This window comes from Onychostoma macrolepis, chromosome 17, assembly GCF_012432095.1.
Source record: "Onychostoma macrolepis isolate SWU-2019 chromosome 17, ASM1243209v1, whole genome shotgun sequence".
Classification (NCBI taxonomy): Eukaryota; Metazoa; Chordata; class Actinopteri; order Cypriniformes; family Cyprinidae; genus Onychostoma; species Onychostoma macrolepis.
The window spans coordinates 25,460,221-25,482,396 of record NC_081171.1 but is presented as its reverse complement, the minus strand read 5'-3'; the positions used below and the strand labels follow the sequence as shown (position 1 = coordinate 25,482,396).

The window sequence follows — 22,176 nt, the reverse complement described above, 5'->3', positions numbered from 1 at the left end:
TTCAAGTTTGGGGGCATCAAAATGTAAAGTCAATGTCCCTATAATAAGAGACCAGCGTGCAATTCATTCAAGAACATTGTGCAAGTTTGCAACATTAATGGTCCTGTGAACTTCACATACTTTTGAAAACCCAGTGCTTAGTTGATCCTGATAAGCACTTACTGTCACAGCTGTAAACACAATGGATTTCTTATTCCAATAAGGAGTTCGGTGTCATGACGGCTTTGTTTCTAGGTGGACCTGTCTCCCAGAAACCCATTGATGACTTAGAAAATCCTTTAGTGTTATCCTTTTTTGTGCGCCATATGCATCAGACATTCAGCCAGAGGTCCAAATGTGTGACATCTGAAGCTTAAACTAGGTTGTTTCACTAGTATAGTAGGCTATATTATATATGTTGTTACATAACTTGGTTTGTTTGTTCTGTTTAGATGCACTTCTTCTTTGTACAGCAGAATGAGCTGAGAAAAAAAAAGCATTTTATTAAAATTAATAAAAAATAAACAGCAAGTAACACATTACACATTGAATTACAAATAACACATTATTTTTTACAGTGTCCATAAAGTAAATGTTGTAATAATAATAATAATTATTATTATTATTATTATTTAATTACAATTGCATTGGCTGGGTGGGCAGGCATAAGGTAACCCACTAAATGCACTATTTATTTATGTATTTATTTATTTACAAACAAACAAACAAACAAACAAACCTAGGTATTGTTGAAATGGGACCAGTCATCCATCAAAGGAGGATGCATCTTAGAATTTATTCACTGTGACTTTAAAACACAAAGACGCATGCAATACAGATGGTGTGTAATGATATGGAACACGCTGTTATGGAAAATCTGTCTTCTTAAAGTGTGAACGGCCTGGGATGTTTTACTTTTTTATTTTATTTTATTTATTTATTTATTTATTTTATCTAATGTTAATTGATGATATTTCAACAGTTGTTCTCTTGAGGCTCAGCAGCAGAGTACTTATCTCAAGAGCCTTTTTAGCCAAACAGAGGTATTTGTTTATTCTGAATGCAAATGTCAGAGTCTGTCACTGAGCAGTTTACAACGTCTTTCCTCATTTATCTCTAAAGTCTCTTTAAAAAGGTCAAACCCCTCCATTAGATGCTGGTGCTTTTAGATCTCGCCAGCAATTTGTACTGTTTTATTTAATGGTGGGTATTCTCCTACCTTAAAGTTTGTTTTGTAGTCATTTTTTTAAGTATTTATATTGATGCTTCATGAAGCATTTCAGTGCAGGTAAACCCTTTTATGTCACTTCACACATCATTGAGCTTGCGTTAGGATCATAGTCAGATTTAGACATGTGTTTCTGACAATGCCTGAAGTCAGATTTTTTTTATTTTATTATTTTTCTTTATTCCCTCAAAAAGGGAATTGCATCATATTACACTGCGCAAATACACACACATCAGTTCTATTTCAAGAGCTGTCAATACCCAACCCATCTGATGTCGCCTGCATGACTGCACTGACTTGAAGCTGAATAGGGAATACGCTTCACATGTGATGCGGTATGGTGAAAAGGAAATAAAAATAACACTAGCTAAACTTAAGCAAGCGTGCTGCTAATCCGGAGCTGAACATATGGAAATTGTTGGGGCCTCAGAGCAGAAAGAAATGCATATGGATTAGTGTGGAAATTGCTTTCCAAATTGTCGTGTTTTGCTCTTATCGGCATCCTCACTGGAATTATTTGATAAACTAGGATCACAAACAAACATTCTAACCCTGATGTTTGGATAGAATTATTATTAATATATATATATATATATATATATATTTTTTCTCATTGTTTACTCACCCTCATATTGTTTTCCATGATTTTCTTTCTTCTTTGGCATATACTACATGAGTACGCAAAGCAATGGCCACACTTTTCCATATCATGTATATATATATAGGCCTATGTATACTGTATATAGTATATTCCATATCATATACAGTAATGATTATGTGAGGAGTAATTTACTGACTGATAATCTGATATTACACTCCATTTAATTGTTTATTGATAGTTTTATGAAGTAAATTAAAAGACCTGACTCAAAATGATTTGTACATGAATCAACCAAATGTTACTTTAATGACACAACACAACTTCAAAAGACCTTGATGTCTATTGTGATATATATTCAGTTCTGATCAAAACTATGCATACCCTTGGTAAATATGACCAACAAAGGTTGTGGAAATAGAAAGAAAGAAAGAAAGAAAGAAAGAAAGCAAGATACGTGACTGAGCATGATTACATGAAAGAACAGAGAGAGAGGCAGAAAGATAAGAATTCATACACAGAAACAGGATATTACTAGTGCTCTCTCATATTATTAGTCTCATCATCTGGAATGACATCCTCCCTGTTTCAAACAAACATTTCTGGGAAATGAGGGTGTTTTGTGTTTGTCCATCCATGACAAGTGAAGAGACTCTCTACAGTGAGGAACAAAGGTTATGGCACATTATACTGCGTCCACACAACCATACAAAAGAACAGAAAAAAATAAGAATTGTAATAAAAACAAGCCTTGCGCTTTCAAACACATACCCACTGCCAACATGGCATGTACTATTATAGTAGAAGCACATTGTGTGTGGATAGATAGGCCATTTGACAGTGTGGAATATGCTATATACTCTTTATGGAACTGGAATAAATCCCGTTGTGACCACCGAGCTGCAGTTTTGCTGTAACACCCCTGCTGTAAAATATTCTGGTAGAAAATAAAATGGATGTCAAAGCAAAATAAATCACCATTTTAAAGACAGCACGATAGTTCAATCCAAATATCTTGGCATATAAGTGCAGAAAGCAAAAAAAAAACATTTACGCAATGCTTTTTTTATATATATAGGTTTTGCTGGAAGACACTAATTGTGACTTTTTTTCTTTTTTTTTTTAATACTAAGGTATAAGCCTGCTGTGTGAGAGCGTTTGAAATCAAGGCTGCGAGAAGGAACCATATGGCACAAAACACAATATAGGTAAGAATGTGCTACTTGTTGATGTGGAAGTGTTCATGTATTCACACCCTTTGATTCTGCCAATTAACACCTCCTTCACCTATTCCTTTTTGTTTGTTTGTTTTACTGATGAAAAAAGGTGTAGAGAGCTAGTTAAGCATATACATAATTCAGTAGATTTATTAAGGAGAGAGAGAACTTGAAGATAAGTTGGATCATTTTAAAGCTCATGTTATTGCTCTACAGGTATGGTAACCTTGAGCAGGGTGCTTGGCTTTTTGTTGATCTTTTTTTTTTCGGCGGGGGCAGGGGGACTGGGAATTTATTTTTACACACCTTCTAGATGTGGAATGCAAATGTATAGGCCTATGTAATGAAATATTAAATGGAATATGTAATGGTCCATGTCTGATTGCTTTAGGATCAAGGTTGAAAAACCACTTTCCCCTTGTGGTAAGCAGGAAATATGTTGTTTTCTATTTTAATATACTTAAAAATACAATTTATTTCTGCGATGCAAAGCTGAATTTTCATCAGTCAATAATCCAGTCTTCAGTGTCACATGATTCTTCAGAAATCACTATAACATGCTGATTTATACCAGTGTTAGAAACAATTGTGTTGCTTGATATATTTTTTTTTATAACCTGTGGTACTTTTACCAACTTTCATTATAAATCAGTATATTAGAATTATTAATAAAGCATCATGTGACACTAAAGACTTGAGTCATGATGCTGGAAATTCATCACTGGATCACTGGAATAAATTATGTTTTAAAGTATGTCAAACTAGAAAAAAAATAATAATAATCATATCAGGCCGATGCCAATGTTTACATTTAAAGCCATTATCGGCTGATTCCGATATAAGTCTGATAATATAGTACATCCCTAGTTGCTAATGACTTTGAGATTGCAATTAATGTGAGATTATTATATTATATTATATTATTTATTCTGTGTTTTTGAGTAAATAAATGCAGATGAGCATAAGAAATGACTTTAAAACAAATTACAAATCTTGATTCCAACTATATATTGTATATAGAATAGTATTTTGATCCTCTCAATTTTCCACATTGAAATATTTGTGACAGTAAATCTAATTTATTTGTCATATTCATCCAATGATGGAATTTAACTAATAAAAGACAAAAATCATTGGGAGTCATGGCAGATGAATTTACCTTCAAGAATAATTTTCAGAAAGTGCTATCTGTCTGTATGTAGCTTTATCTCACTCCATGCATTCAATTACAAATAAGTTAAAGTGAATTTACACTTGAACATCTCCACTTAGTACAATCTTTTATGTGCTTGTGAAAAAAGAATTGTGAACATTTACCTTTGTAAGAATTTTCCAACATTCCTAACCGGCCTAACAGTGAATTGAAGACATTACATTTAACCAATTTCTAGTAATTATTACAAAGTACTGTACTTTAAATACATTGCTGACAGCTAAAATAATGAGTAAGGTGAAAATTATCCAATAATATTAATTTGTAATATTTAAATGCATTAAAGCAGTAATATTATTACGTTGAGATGTGCTCTTATTATGGGTTAATGTTTTTTTTTTTCAAGTGTTACAATTGCTCCTAGCTACAGTTATAATCACCCACATTGCAGAGGTGATTATCACACTAGTCTTCTATTAAATAAAAAATTATAATCTAATCTTCTTATAACTGCACTTACTTTTGGCACATATAAATGGTTCTTATACCAAAAGATGATATTTGTGCTCTGAGATTTATAAAAGAAAATGCTACAATTGTCGCTGGCCTTTTTACTGTATAATAGGAACAGAAGCCAACAGCACAGAAGGACACTTTTGTATTCTCAGTCAGTTCGGGTATTCTGTCATGGTAGTTTTTTTTTGGTAATAATGTAACACGACACATTATTGAAGTGCACAAAGCGTGAGAAAGTGTGACACTGTGGCTTCTTCACTTTTTTTTCCTCCTGTCATCCGTCAGAAAAAGGTCTGTTGAATATTCATTGAGACTGAAATAACTGTGTTGGATATTTCACTCTGTTCTTTCAGTTCAGGGGATGTTTATTGCATAATCAGGGATGTTGTCAGTGTTCTTGTATGTTCTGTTCTTTTACGATCTGTTTTAATGACAAGATTCTAGCATTTCACTTTGGGATATAAAATGCCACAACATATATTTTTTACCCCTAGAGCGTGGAGTCTACTTTGTATCAAAATTAAATTGGGAATTGTTTGTTGTTCTCGGTTTGTGTCGCCACTCTAAACTACCAGAAGCAACAAAGCTTTATGCTATGACAGATCTGTCCTGACGACAACATGCGCACCCTCAGGGAAAATAACACAGACTTTCTCAAAAGTATGAACATACCTACAAAGAGGCCTTTAGATCTAGACGAAAAATACTTTCATCAGCAGCCCTTAACAGCTAAACTTTTCATGTTTATTTTTCCCAAGACTACATTCTTCAACTTCCCTGTTGCAAATTAGCATGTGTGCAGGCACAAACAGTGTCACAAACAGATGCATTACATTGAGTTTATGAGCAGAGAAGAAACAAGAAGTTCTTTAGAGTTGTGTTAACTCGAAATGGCTGGACATGTACTGTATATAATAGCAAGACCAATATATATGTTAGAACTTCATAAGCATTCTAAAACTGAATTTGATCAACTTTTTGGATTATTCTAGTGTAGCATTAGCTTCAGAGCTAGCAGGCTTGAACTGCAAACCTCAAACCCTAATTTTCTCTAAATTTGAACCGAGCCCCTCTACGATGACAGTGACTTGATGTCTGTGCCACATTACTCTTCATCCAGGAGTTTGATAAAGCCAGTCAATTGTATTACTGTATAAAAGTCAACCAATTAGAAGTGTAAAACAGATGGCAACAATTCACCCAATTCTTATTCCTCTGAAGGTGAAAAGATCTGTGGATGTTAAATTAGAATTTAGGCAACTTCTTTATGCCCTCTCTGGCATACTTTGATGTGTTGCTGGATGTGTTTTGCTGACGTGTTTGATTTTTGTGCCTTAACCAACAAGTCTGTTGCACATCTCTGTAGCTATTTTGTAGTTTGAAACAGCATAATATACTTGTTAGTTTAATACACTGTCCTGTCACTAAAACCTGTCCTTTTGTTGGTCAGCATTGTTCTAAGCAGGCTGAAGAAGATTTTGGGAGGCTGAGAAGTCGCTGTTGTCTGACAGCTGTCATTCAACATAGGCCACCACTCATATTCCCTAAAGGGATTCACATGTCACTTGGTTCTTCACCTGCACCTGCATTTGGTCAGCTATGTCCTTGACTAGTTAAACGTTCATTGGAAACCTGGAATGAATGGTAGTATTTAAGCAAAGAGTCAACAAATTGTAAGTCCTCAGTTTTAATATAGATGCATTTTGCACTTATCTAACCTCTCATTCTCAATGCACTAAAAACAACTGCCTCTGACTGTGAATACAATTTCACTCTTAACAGACACTTTTATCCAAAGCAACTTACTGTATACATTTTTATCAGTTCAGCAAATCCACTAAAAAAGCCTAAGATACATGTGGGAGCTACCGAGAAACATAAGGTTATTGCTTACGGATAGCACCTGGCTACTGAAAAACTCAATGGCATATTTATAGCTGACACCCCCTAACCTAAAACTGCACTGGGGATTTAAAAATGTGCTAAAGAATCACAGGCTAAAAGAATAAATGCATTTTTCTCCAAAGAATGTTTCAGATTTAAGGCTGTAGTTCCATCAGCAACAACTTCTTAAAATAAAGAATACCTGACAAATACATGTGCATGTACATACAACCTCTCACACAGTTATAGCATCAGCCTTTGGTACAGTCCCCAAGGACTAGGAGCACTTCACTATAATTTCTCAGAAAAAAAAAAAAAAAGAAAACTAGTCCCTATTACTTCAAGTGGTCACCAACAGGTGTTTTTGAAGATGGTGTGTTCCATGTTCAGTCACATAAACTGGCCTCCTTAAATTAATACCAAATTAGTCAACCACCAAGTCTTGAATAGTAAAAGCAATTTCATCAACCAGCTTCATCAGAATTGTTTTTGCTTTTGCCAGTGAACACAATGGCTGTTCTGGTCTACCAGCCAAACTAACACCAAACCAGCATAAAGTATCCTAGGCCTGCATGAGCCGTATTTGCTGGTTAAAGAAACTAAGTAATTTAGTCAATTTGTTGCAGGCTCCCAACCATGGGTAAAATTGCTGTGAAACAATATAATTTGCTGCTTATCCGCCACATATGCACAGCTGCCTTCACTTGCTGACATCTACAGCACCAGATGCATACGACAGGCCAGAAGTATGATAAAGGACTCTTCCCACCCCGGCAACCACCTCTTCACTCTGTTGCCCTCTGGAAGACGCTACAGATCCCTCAAGACATGCACCTCCAGACTCCGGAACAGTTTTTATCCACGTGCCATCTTAGAACTGAACTCCAATTAATAGAAGGCATATCACTCAATCACAAGCTTCAAGGTTGTAGAATATAAGGACTATACACTTACTACTCATACAGCTACTGGTGTAGCTGTGCAATACACTGTTCTCATATTTATGTATTTAATCCTTAATTATCTTGTATTTATTTATTTATTAATATTTCATTCACTACTATACATATTTGTTACATTTGCACTATACCTATTTTGCACATTCGGTATATATAACTGTTTACATTTGCACTGTCTGCTTTTTTGTATCATTGTTTACATTTTGTTAAATGTACATTTTTGTATGTATGTGTGTACTTTCAATGTGAGAGCAAAAAAAAAAATGTTGTTGTACAGCTGTACAACGACAATAAAAATGTATTCTATTCTATTCTATTCTATTCTATTCTATTCTATTCTATTCTATTCTATTCTATTCATAGTGCAATGCATCGTTGGAGAAATGAAATAATCATGAATGTTATCCTGAAATTGCCATAAAATGTGATATCACACAGGTGGTGGAGTAATAACTTTTATTTATTTATTTTTATATTTTTTATTAATTTATTATTATTATTATTTTACTAATTAATTGATTTAATATTGCAATTAATGAGAGATAACCATAAAAATAAACATACTAAAATGTATTTGAAATGCTACAAAACCATTTACATATTTATGTACTTTATAAAAATACCCTGTAATTGTTATTTTAGTATATCAAACTGGTATACTTAAAGTCTGCTAAATTGGAACAACTAATTTTGTACTTAATAAACTTTCATTGTGCAGATATAGTGCTGCAGTCCAACTAAAGATAAACTGAAGTACATTCGACTGTGCTAAAGTTAAACTATAACAAGTTTATATTATAGCCTATATGGCAGCGGCTATTTGCACTAAGTGTAATTCTCTAGCATATACACTAGCATATTCTCTTGCATTTAATGACTGATATTATTCAAAATCATAATGTCCTCATCAATAGTGACATTAAAACACATTTTAGGCTTAATATTAAGAAATGTGAATTGTGCACAAGTAGTACTGCAAATAATGTTTAATTATCATTTCGGTACCACTTTATTTTAAGGTGTCCTTGTTACACATGCTACATGTACTTACTATTATAATAACAATTAATTATGTATAATTATATGCCAGTAACACTAAACAAACCCCTAATCCTAACCCTAACCATATAGTAAGTACATGCAGTTAATTAATATTACTCAGTATTTAAATATATAATTTCACTGCAACAAGGACACCTTAAAATAAAGTGTAACCATCATTTTTATATCAGTAAGTTTCAAGTGAAAACAGTATGAAATAAATGTATTTTGAATATATTACTTTTTTACTAGGGTATTATAGTTCATTTACAAAAGTCTAACCAAATCAACAAAATTGCTGAACTACTATGTTGGCAACTGCAGATCTTGTGTGACCACAGTTGACTCACAATGCTTTTGCAAAATGCACCACAGATGTATTAACAGTTGGACAATGTTAATCCAGAGAAAAGAACATAACCATTCACTAACATGGAAACTCCTGTCAAACATGATGAATAATGAATGCATATGCAAATACTGTACATCTGAAAAGCTCTGAGTAGAAGGTGAAAAAAACTCCAATGGCTCAAAGCACCAGCTGGTAGTAGACTGATGCAAGTCTCCAGAACCAATCAACCTGAATGGCTTGAAAGGTGTCTGTGAGTAAACACAAAGAAAAATCTATATGAATACCAATACACATCACTTAGTAGTTATTGTGCAGTGTGCTTCACTTCTCAGGAACACCAGGAAATACTCCCTCCATCCATCCATCCAGTTCAGTTCTTTTTGTTTTTTAATGTTTTTTATTTATTTATTTTATTATTATTTATTTATTTTTTTTTTTTTTTTTACTCACCCTCATTAGCCACAGAATACTTTCCTTGGCTTGCGATCTGAACTTCCGTCTTCAGTCATGTTACACCAAATCACTTACATGAATCCAGCAACTGCTGTTTTTACTTTTTTTTTTTTTTTTCTTAACAAACTGAGCCATTGCAAATCTCTGTGGAAGTGGGTCAAGAGCATCACAATTGTGGCCTTGAGCAAGGCACTTAACCCCAGGTTGTTCAAGGCGGGACTGTCCCTTCAGAGAGTTAATGGTTCTTTTCCATGGCGACGTCACATTAAAGTTGTAGCCATAAATCCCATCAGCTGCACAGCAATAAATAAAGATTCCTTTTATATTATTATTTAACAGTGCATAAACATTCAGTTAACACTGTTGTGATGTTGAGGAGTTTGCTTTACTAATGTTATTGTGTTATGGCACCCATGGTGACCATTTCAACATTTTCATTCATATTTTATATAGAAGGCTCATCCTAGTACACTAGAGGAATAGGAAAGGATGCAGAGAATTCATCCTCGTAAATAAAACAAGCAGAGGGCAGAACTACAACTCACTATGCCTGTACTCAAGACTGGGACATAGTGTACAGTACCAGCATACCCACTTGTTAATAAGTTTTCTCTGCTTGTTACTTATTATATACAATTTCATCAAGTGAACACTGTGTTTAAATTTATAGAAATATGCTTTAGTCTTATAGCAACCGAGGGGATTCAAAGATTCGAAGAACAGTAGACTCCATCTACCATTACATAGAAGAAATTGTTGTAATTAGGTGCATTCAAAGTTCATTTTTATAGTTCATCTTATGTTCTGTACTGTTATGAAGTACAGTAATTATGTAGTTATCATGTCAGTTTACAAGCAATATTTTGAGAAGTAAGCAGTAGATTTAATCAGCAGTGAAATAATTCATCAGATATGTTTTTGTAAATTTACAAAGGCCAGGATATATTTTCAATGTAATAATTTTCAATGGCAGTGGTGCAATGTTTCAATTTAAATATAATCATATTTTAATGCTTGTCTGTTTCTGCTTCTCTGTTTTTGTGATGCTTCTCTGATTTTGAGACACATAATAAAAAGACTTATGATCAAACAATATGATATTGATTGACATGATGTATTTATTTATTTATTTTTTACATTGTGTTTTATCAGACTTTATCATATCTATCGTTTAGCTTCCTCCTAGAACAAGACTTGGACTCTGCAGAATGAATTATCCAAAAGTCCTTAGTCATACCTCAACAGGGTATTGTCTCTTATTACTTTGAGATTGCTCTGTTTTTGTGGGATAATTATTTCCGTGGTAATTAATCACTCACAGAGAAAACAATTCCCCCCATTTTAATTCCTCTCCAATAGAACACTCATCAGTTAAACAACTCGGGAAAGAACAATCACAAAAGTAGGCCACCACTGATGTGTTTTTTTTTTTTTTACAGCAGTGCACACAATGCAAAAATTCCCCAGGAGGAGCAGCATTGATCTACTGAAAGCTGCATAAGTTTTCTATCCCGGGGAATCAGTGTGACAAAAGCGTCAGTGTGAAACTAATGCAGCAGAAATGCCATGGTTGCCGCCCAGTGTCTTTGCGGGAACCTTTGTTTGCTGACACTGAACTCCAGTAAAACAGGGGTTACTCTTGGCTACATGCAAGACTTAGAGACTAAAGTTTTCCTTTTTGCTGAAAACAGGGCACGCCGGCTTTCTGAGTGTGCACTTGGTGTGTCCGCCTTTTATAGGCTTCTTCTAAGCACAATGCTCTCTATGAATATATTCATGTAACATCTTTTCAGAACATAGGCCTGCTTAAGCCTGCTATTTTTGTTACAGAGTACGGGGGCTTTGTACAAATGACATTACATAGGGGTGTTCATAATATTACATATATACTGTGGTTATATCGCATTTTTGTTTTTGTCATAAGCTTGTTTTATTTCAGTCTCTCTGCAGTTTGTACTGCATTGCAGTTGTCATGGAATAAAATGTAAATGTGCTGATGTTATTAATAATATTAATTATTATTAATAATGAAAGAATATTAACATTTTTTTTTTTTTTACAAATCATTATTACAACAATATTATTGTTGCTTCTGTCGACATTTTTCGTTTAAGGATGAACCAAATGTTCTCTATAGGTTAAAGATCTGAACTGCAGGCAGGCCAATTCAGCACCTGGACTCTTCTACTACGAAGCCATGCTGTTGTAATAGACGTTGTATGGAGGGGAGCATATGTTGCTCTAAAACCTTTATATATATATATATATCTTTCAGCATTCATAGTGCCTTCCAAAACATGCAAGCTGCCCAAACCGTATTCACTTATGCAACCCCATACGATCAGAGATGCTGGCTTTTGAACTGAATGCTGATAACAGGCTGGAAGGTCTCCCTCCTCTTTAGCCCGGAGGACACGACGTCCGTGATTTCCAACAAGAATGTCAAATTTGGACTCGTCTGACCATAGAACACTTTTCCACTTTGAAACAGTCCATTTTAAAGAGCCATGGCCCACAGGACATAACGCCGCTTCTGGACCATGTTCACATATAGCTTCCTTTTTGCATGATAGAGCTTTAGTTGGCATCTGCAGATGGCACGGCGGATTGTGTTTACCGACAGTGGTTTCTAGAAGTATTCCTGGGCACATTTAGTAATGTCAATTACAGAATCATGCCAATGAGTGATGCAGTGTCGTCTGAGGGCCCGAAGACCACGGGCATCCAACAAAGGTCTTCGGCCTTGTCCCTTACGCACAGAGATTTATTCAGTTTCTCTGAACCTTTTGATGATGTAATGCACTGTAGATGATGAGATTTGCAAAGCCTTTTCAATTTGACGTTGAAGAACATTGTTTTTAAAGTATTTCACAATCTTTTATGCACTCTTTCACAGATTGGAGAGCCTCTGCCCATCTTTACTTCTGAGAGACTCTGCCTCTCTAAGACATCCCTTTTATAGCTAATCATGTTACAGACCTTATGCCAAATAACTTAATTAGTTGCTAGATGTTCTCCCAGCTGAATCTTTTTAAAGTTTCTTGATTTTTCAGCCCTTTGTTGCCCCCATGCTAAATTTTTTAGACCTGAGATCAAATTTGAAATGAGCTCATTTTGTGGATAAGAGTGTAAAATTTCTCTGTTTAAACATTTGATATGTTCTCTATGTTCTATTGTGAATAAAATATTGGCTCATGTGATTTGAAAGTCTTTTAGTTTTCATTTTATTCAAATTAAAAAAAAAAAAAAAAAAAAACATCCCCGAATTTATGGAATTCGGGTTGTAGAATGAACCAGTGTTGTTTACCTACTGTACAGTGTCTTTTTCACAAGCTTGATTATTAAAACCACGCACAGCACAACATGCAAATCTATGGATTGTTTGTCCCTTATTACTGGATTCTGTGTCTTCAAGCATCTGCAGTGTTAATTATATAACATACTTCCCTTGGGTCTGTCTATCTTTGCATAAACAAACAAATTCTGCGACATAAATACATGGGGCTCGCAAATGAACAACAAGTGCAGCTGCTGTAGATGCCAAACGTGTTTTGTTTGTGCTACACAGCTTCAATTAAGGAGCAGGAGGCTAAGACCCTTGGATGAAAGCATCTCATTTCTGATTGTCTCAATGAGGTGCTGTGGAACCTTCCATATAGAGGGGACTGCAATTGTTTTCCTCTCCTGGTAGTTTCTGTCTGAAGTCACAAAAGGCAAAGCTTTTAGCATGCTGCTATATCTTTAACCAATAAACATCTCTGCAACCTTACAATTTTCCCTCTCTCTTGCCTCTCCCACTCTGTTCTCCTGTTCTCTCTTCTTCCATCTGTATTCCTCCAAATAATTTTATTTTTCTCTGAATTGTATTCATCTATTTCTCACAAGCTCAGCTTCATATGCTTGAAAGGGTGCTCTGGCAGTTGTTAATTATCTTTTCTAGAAGTATGATAGTGGAACTAGGAGAAATGCACAGCGGGCTGGCTGTGGAAAAAATGATTTTGGGATGGCTTGGCAGATTGGAAAAGAGACCGTTTGGAAAATTCAGTTCTGTGAGCTTCAACACTTGCAAAGAGGAGGTCATCTACTGTAAATGTGGTTGTACATACTCATAGTAACTTGCTATGTGATATTTTAAGAAACTTGTTGATCTTGACACATAATTTCTTATGTAATCTATTGTTTTTGTTTTCTGCATTTTTTCTGCATGTTGTTTGCAACACATGACTTTGTTATTATTTTAATAGTAGTAGTAGTAGTAGTAGTAGTAATAATAATAGAACGTTATGACAAGCTAATTGATTATGTTAAAATTCACTAACTAAATAAATACATAAATAATAAGGTTAAAACTGTAAACCTTTGACACTAATATTTCTCACACATTACAAAAAGGTAAAAATGAGAACAGCATAAACAATATAATACTCTTTTTCTTTCAATTATTTTTCATAAATTGTGAATAGTAACAGTTTTTAAATGTATCTTCATTTACAATAAATAAATAAAAGTATATATATATATATATATATATATATATATATATATATATATATACATATGTGTGTGTGTGTGTGTGTGTGTGTGTGTGTGTTAATTAGTATTTCCAACACTTAAAACATGTTTTCTTACATATATGGTGAAAAAGCCATGCCTATTTATTTTGGATTATATATTGCATTTTGACACATGTTGGAACAACACATCATATCAGTGACATAGAGAATATATACAGTATGTGTCGGCCTACGTCTTCCCAAAGGCTTTTTTTACCTTCATTTTTGAGTCAAACCCTCTTGTGAGCTGTGTGTTGCCAGAGGTGTTATATGTTAGTAAGGTATTGTGAATGATGAATTGAGCTCTTTTGTCTACCTAAATCTGCATGTTTACCGTTGATACACAGGAACTGTAGAGTTGGAGTGACAGCCATAAATCACAGCACTTAAGAACGTACTGTGCCATGCTCTCTCAAAGCATGAGGGGGCTTTATGCCATTTCTCCACATTGGATTAGCCAAAATGTAGGGGGTGGACCAACCTCTCCTCCCTCTACAGAACCAGGTTCTTCTACTGAGTGGAAAAGTAGGGTTTTTTGTCATTTTCAAACCCTCCCAGGCAACAAGCTTTCACTCTCTCTCAGCGGTTGTGATATGGGTGCCATCCCTTCATGCCGAAGCATGTCTGGAGGCTGTGCGTGGGATGCTCGTGGTGGGTTGATGTCTGGCAGCCTCAGATAAGAGCAGGACCTGGTTTTCCCACCCGCAGGACCTGGAGGGGGGAAAGAGTTATGGACTGCATCAATGGTGCTGTGCTAAAATCTATTGAGGATGTGGGCGGTAGAGACTGGTGCTTGTGCGGCACGGCTGTGACAGGAAATCCCCTGGGATATGGTCTTTAACAGTGTACAATGTACATGCGCTGTGTACTCGGGGAGGGAGGGCCGCCAATAGGCAGTTACATACTAGAGCCCATGGTAAAGCATTAGAAATAAAAAGGAACATGAAAACAGATATTCTACCATTGCGCATACTGATGATCATCATACCGTAGACCAGGGGTTACATTTTTTTCCCCCCCAGCTGAACCCCTTATACATAAAATATTTATTTGAAGTATCCCCAAGATTATATGTTTATTTCAATAACATCACATTTGCATGTTCAAGGATATCTGATGTTGTTTAATGGTCACATGATATACAACAAGGATAAAATATGTTTTATTTCGACTTTGTAGCTGGACTTTAATGTGGACTCAAATCTCTTTTTAACTGCAATAGATTCTCAGTCCACATTACGTTCACATTGATGTTTTAGGAACCCAATCAAAGTGAATAATAATAATAATAATAATAACTAATATAATACTGTTGTAAATAACAAATTCACTGTAAAATAAATATTTATAATTAATATTTAATAATAGCTATAATCATTTTATTTTACACTTATTTAAATTATAATAGTAATATTTGTTATTTATATTTGTATAATATTTGTAATTATGTCTTAATTTCTTCATGTTTAAAAGTTAAAAAATCTAAGCTTAACATTTATTTTTTTTAAACTTTGAATACTGGTGAAATGCTATAAACTTCTGTCCACAAAAATGTAGGAAATTGTACGAATGTGTAAATAAAACAAACCCAGTGAATGCATATTATACTCACAGTACATGCAGAGATTGAGTTTGCTGCAGTTACTGTGAAATGTGGATTTAATCAGACCTGTGTCATTTGACGTTTCCTGTGAATTTTCCTTGAATGTAGCTCTCGTTGATCCTGTCATACCCTGGTACCCTGGTGGCCTTTGTTTCTTAAGTAAAGGGACGGAGCAGTTAGCACTTAATGTTTAGTAATGTTTCACATTTAAAATAATTTCTGGAGTTATGTTGAAGTTTTTTGTGGTTATCACTGTTCTGAAGAGTAGCAGCTCTATGCAAAACATACTCGGAACTAGAAATTGACTGACCAGTTTAATGCAACATAAAGTGTTCATGTAGTCCCAACACAAAAAAGATAAAGGCAACTTTCATTTCACACATTTATGTGGATTTAAACTACTTGCAATTGAAAATTAACCAAAATATTCAAGAATTGTGTTATTTTAACTCACTATAACTAAACTGTTTGATTGACCTGATGCAAAACACCAATTTTAAAAGTTTAGACTCACATAACATTGCCTTTTTCTCACCTCCTTGGACACAGACTTGTCCATGATGCCCTTGTAATCCATCACTCTAAAAAATGCTGGGTTAAAAACAATTATTTCTGGGTTATTTGGTAAGCCAGCGCTGGGTAAATATTGAACAGAACACATGCTGGGTTATTTTGAACCAGCATATTGGGTTAAATGTTTTTACCCAACATGCTGGGTTGCTGTTACTATTGTTTCTATTTTTACTATTGTTACTATTTTTAAATTCAATTTCTAAATTAAAAATCACACACACAATTACTAGAGGCAACAGCAATAATCAAATGATGAACATTATTATTAAGCAAGAACACCCATGCACAAAATACAAGATATTGAATTTATTTGAGTGAATACAGCATAGTATACAATATCCATTTATGTAATTTTTTTTATAAATATTATAAATAACCCAGCAAAATGACTGAGCAAGCTGAACCCAGCATTTGGTTTAAACAAAACAAAACGTATTTATATATATAGAAAAGGACCTATACATTGCCATTAGAGTAAAATTACTGAACCTAAACATAGCAGCCTGATAAAAATGCTAATTTTAGATGAAAATTTCAGATGGCACTTAGAGGCTTTTGCATCTGAACTCTTCATATATATATATATATATATATATAATATATATATATATTACGGGGCAAATGAGACGAGAGACGTGCGGATCCATTTGCAAGCTTTATTAGAATCTGTCATGGTCAAAACCACAGGCAGGGTCGAAACACCAGCAAATAGGTATGGCACGGGCAAAACACAAGAGCAGTCCAGTGAACAGACAGGGTCGATTGGCGGCGAACGTGATCCAGGGAGCAAAACAAAGAGAGATAATCAAGGTACATGATAATAGTTCAGGCAGGGACAAACAGAGTCCAAACGACAAGACGAGAGAGAGAGATCCAAGGCAGGCTATAAACTTTAGGGAAGGCATAGGTCAGACAAGAAAAGAGATACAAAGGCTAGGATCAAGACACAAATGACTCAGGCAATAAACAGGATTAAACTAGATTTAAGACTAAGAAAACTCAGAATGGTTCCGTAATGTAGCTATCACTAGGAGAGCGATAAACGCTAAACAATACTTGGCAGTTTGAGAAGGATCCGAGTGGGTGTAATATAGTGTGTGTGTGATTGGCTACAGCTGTGTGCAATCAGTGCAATGACACACACACACACATATATATATATATATATGTATAACCCAGCACCTGGGTAAAAATATTAAAAGCAACGCAATAAAATGACTGAACAGGCTGAAAAAATAGCTCAGCAGTTTTTACAGTGTACATTTAAACTGGTTTAACCAGCATTTTAGTAATAAAACATTTTACATTTAAAAGTAAAAGGCATTTCAGTTAAAGGCATTTCATTATTGAATTCAGTGATGTCATTGTCCAGCTCAGTTCAGTATCTGTGTAACATGTTAAACAGTATCTGTGCAATCATGTAGACGATATCGCTGGAAAATATGTGTCCCCAACTAAGCAAGCCAGAGGCAACAGCGGCAAGGAACCAAAACTCCATCGTTGACAGAATGGAGAAAAAAACTTGGGAGAAACCAGGCTCAGTCGGGGGCCAGTTCTCCTCTGGCCAGACGAAACAGCAGTTCAATTCCAACTGCAGCAAAGTCAGATTTTGTAAAGGACTAATTTGGTTCCCGTGGTCTCGTCCCGATGGCTGTATAGGTGACGAGGTCCTCGCTGGGGATCTGTCGCTGGGGTTCATCTAGGTGTCCTGATCTCCGCTGACGTTCAGGGCTGTAGAGGTCGTCTCTAGGTGCTGATCTTCCATATGATCTGGATTGGACTGGATCCGGGTGATTGCAGTGACCATCTGATCTGGATACGGACTGGATCGGGTGGCAACGGTGCCATTCTTCCTACGATGTAACAAGTACATTGGGTGTTATGGGAAGTGTTCCTGGTTCTGGTTGACCTAATTAATGCAGCCTAACAATCATTTAACGGATTTGAATATTAGAAGCATATTACTGTATTGTGTAAGCCAGGTTAAAGAGATGGGTCTTTAATCTAGATTTAAACTGACAGAGTGTGTCTGCCTTTCGAACAGTGTTAGGTAGATTGTTCCAGAGTTTTGGTGCTAAACAGGAAAATGTTCTGCCGCCCGCAGTTGATTTTGATATTCTAGGTATTATCAAATGGCCAAATGGCAAATATCAATAGAGTTTTGAGAACGTAGTGGACTTGGAGGACTATAATGCAATAAGAGCTCGCTCAAGTACTGAGGAGCTAAACCATTCAGGGCTTTATAAGTAATTAACAAGATTTTAACATCTATACAATGTTTAGTAGGGAGCCAGTGCAGTGCTGACAGAACCGGGCAAATGTGGTCATACTTCCTGGTTCTAGTAAGAACTCTAGCTGCTGCATTTTGTACCATCTATAGTATATTAAGTGAGCAGAACTACCACCGAATAAAGCATTATAATAATCTAATCTTGAGGTCATAAATGCATGAATTAACATTTTTTCATTTGACTTTGAGAGCATAGGTCTCAATTTAGATATATTTTTAAGATGAAAAAATGCAGTTTCACAAATGCTAGAAATGTGGCTGTCAAAGGAAAGATTGCTATCAAATAGCACACCTAGGTTCCTAACTGATGACGAAGAATTTACAGAGCAGCCATCAGGTGTTAGACAGTGTTCTATGTTATTACATGTGGGGGTTTTAAGTCCGATAATTAACACCTCTGTTTTTTTTTCAGAATTTAGCAGTAAGAAATTACTCGTCATCCAGTTTTTTATATCGACTATGCATTCCGTTAGTTTCTCAATTTGGTGTGTTTCACCGTGGCGCGAAGAAATATAGAGTATCATCAGCAAGCTAACACTGTGTTTCCTGGTGATATTTCCTAAGTGTAACATGTAAAGCGTGAATAGTAACGGCCCTAGTACTGAGCCTTGAGGTACTCCATACTGCACTTGTGATAGATATGATACCTCTTCATTCACTGCTACAAATTGATGGCGGTCAGATAAGTACGATTTGAACCATGCTAATGCACTTCCACTAATGCCAACAAAGTTTTCTAATCTATTCAAAAGAATGTTGTGGTCAATAGAACGCAGCACTAATATCCAGTAGTACTAAAAAGAGATACAGCCACGATCAGATGACAAGAGCAGGTCATTTGTAACTCTAATGAGAGCAGTCTCAGTGCTATGAAACGGTCTAAATGCTGACTGGAAATCCTCACAGATACCATTTTTCTCTAAGAAGGAATATAATCGTGAGGATACTACCTTTTCTAGTATCTTTGACAGAAAAGGGAGATTGGAGATCGGTCTGTAATTAACTAGATCTTTGGGGTCAAGTTGTCTTTTTTTTAATGATAGGCTTAATAACAGCCAATTTGAAGGTTTTGGGAACATATCCTAATGACAATGACGAATTAATAATAGCCAAAAGAGGATCTTTGACTTCTGGAAGCACCTCTTTTAGTAGTTTAGATGGAATAGGGTCTAACATACATGTTGCTGGTTTAGATGATTTAACAAGTTTATACAATTCGTCCTCTCCTATAGTAGAGAATGAATGGAATTGTTCCTCAGGGGATCTATAGTGTACTATCTGATGTGATACTGTAGCTGACGGCTGTATGGTTACAATTTTATCTCTGATAGTATCGATCTTGGGACTAAAATAGTTCATAAAGTCATTACTGCTGTGAACTGCATTGAATAAATACCTGGAGTTATGTTTGTTTGTTTTCTAAAAAAAGATGAAAAGTAATCAGATCTAGCAGTTTTTAATGTTTTTTTCTGTAGGGTAGTGTACTTTCCCACCAAGCAATACGAAATACCTCTAGTTTAGTTTTCTTCCAGCTGCGCTCCATTTTACGGGCTGCTCTCTTTAGGGTGTGAGTGTGCTCATTATACCATGGAGTCTTTTCCTTAATCTTCCTTAAGCATAAAGGAGCAACCGTATCTAAAGTGCTAGAAAAGAGAGAGTCCATAGTTTCTGTTACGTCATCAAGTTTTTCTGTGCTGTTGGATATGCTGAGGAACTGAGATAAATCAGGAAGATTATATACAAAGCAGTCTTTTGTGGTAGAAGTGATGGTTCTACCATACTTGTAGCAAGGAGTAGAATTTACAGTTTTAGCTATATGGAGTTTTTACACAAGACTAGATAATGATCTGAGATATCATCACTTTGCTGCAGAATTTCAATATCATTAACATCAGTTCCATGTGAAAATATTAAATCTAGAGTATGTTGTTGACACTGAGTAGGTCCTGACACATGTTGTCTAACCCCAATAGAGTTCAGAATGTCTATGAATGCTGATCCTAATGCATATTTTTTCATTATCAACGTGGATATTAAAATCACCAACGATTAAGACTTTATCTGCAGCTAGCACTAACTCTGATAGAAAATCAGCAAAAAGTCTGTATGGTGCCCTGGCGGCCTGTATACAGTAGTCAGTACAAACATCACAGGGGATTCATCATTAACATTTGTTTCTCTGGATGTTATATGAAGCACCATTACTTCAAACGAGTTATACTTAAAGCCTGCCCTCTGAGAAATACTGAGAATATTGCTTTAAATTGTAGCAACACCTCTAGTGGTGAGTGAACGGAAGTGCAGACCAGATTCGTGACAATATTCAGTAAACCAAGCTTTATCATTTGTTTCTCTGTATTATATATTTTTTTTTTATTTGTTGAACGTCAATCAAATTGTTACTCTTAAATTGGTTGGGATGTTTTTTTGTATTTTCTAGCTCAGGGAACAGTCTCTATAGTGTGATGTCTAGGTGAAAGAGTTTATATGTGCTGAGAATTAACTGACTTCTTTAGAAATAAATTAAATAAAATGTATACAAACCTTTATTTCACTAAAGAAGTGCACCAATTAGGTGGCGCTGAGAACAACTCTCTCCTGAAGAGGATGCAAAAATCCTGTGCTGTGACTGTATATGTGTATAGTTTCAGCTGTCGGTGAGATTGAGCCAGCCACTAACCTAATGGCTGGCTAACACAAAAAAATACTAAACTTTGGAAAAAAAACAACCCAACATATGACCCAACAGGCTCAGCCCAGCGATTGGGTAGAAAAATAACCCTACATTATATATATATATATATATATATATGTGTGTGTGTGTGTGTGTGTGTGTATATTAGTGTTGTCAATCGATTAAAAATTTAATCGCGTTAATCACAGTCGTGGACTGTGATTAATCATGATTAATCACAAATTTAAAATACTAGGATTTACCTGTAAATGTGTTGAAATAAAGAAATGCATGACAAACTAGATTAAGGACACAGAACCTTTCACACTTCCGCCAGGTATGAGAAATAATCCTTATTATTCTTTTATCATTATTCTTTTGTTTTTATTCAGCCATTATCAGCCTTTATACTGGCAATAACACGTTTACCAAGCCACATCGCTTCAATCCCAATATACATTTACCCAACTATTATCAAAAGTATTTCTACATAAATACAACAAAACATTTTCTTGCGACCTTACGTGAAGTATTAAGTCAAAATGCATTATGAAGAATAATTGAACCTGTTCTGCAGCTGCATTAGAGCTAATATTAGCATCATGCTTCATAAGACAGTTTATGAGATTAATAATACACTTTTACTCAGAACTCACTTCAAACAACCATTGAGTGTAATAACTTCCTTTTGCGATCACATGTGGAATTTGGTCGTTTACTGTTGTTAAAATATGCTATTTAAAGCCTTTTATATCGCTGTACAAATTAGCATTTCAGATGTACACATTCAACTCAAGAAAATCACATACAAATATCCTATCGTAATCGTGTGTTTATTATCTTATATAATCTACAGTGGCTGTTGTCATGTTTATTTCTACTGTGTAAATGCCTTAACATGTGCTCCGGCTGAAACTCACATTGTTTGAGATGTTACAACAGCCTCTCAGTTATTAAGTTGCCAGGTACATTCCAAGTATTATACACATTAGTAAAAGGATCTATTTGAACTGCAAAAAAAAAAAAATTATTTTTCCCGCGACTGCATTTTCAAAATAGGCCACTTGTGCCGTTACCCTGGCAATACTGGTTCGCTGTACCCT

At 35.2% G+C, this 22,176-nt stretch overlaps 1 protein-coding gene across 2 annotated transcripts in view; it reads left to right on the top strand.

Moving 5' to 3' along the window:
• The window catches only part of LOC131522739 (leucine-rich repeat and fibronectin type-III domain-containing protein 2), a 126,649-nt gene that overhangs the window by 84,838 nt on the left and 19,635 nt on the right, over positions 1-22,176 (top strand). For both annotated transcript variants that reach the window (XM_058748405.1, XM_058748406.1), the window contains exon 3: positions 2,939-3,013. The gene's annotated coding sequence lies outside the window, so the exon portion shown is untranslated. The remainder of the gene's footprint in view (positions 1-2,938; positions 3,014-22,176) is intronic.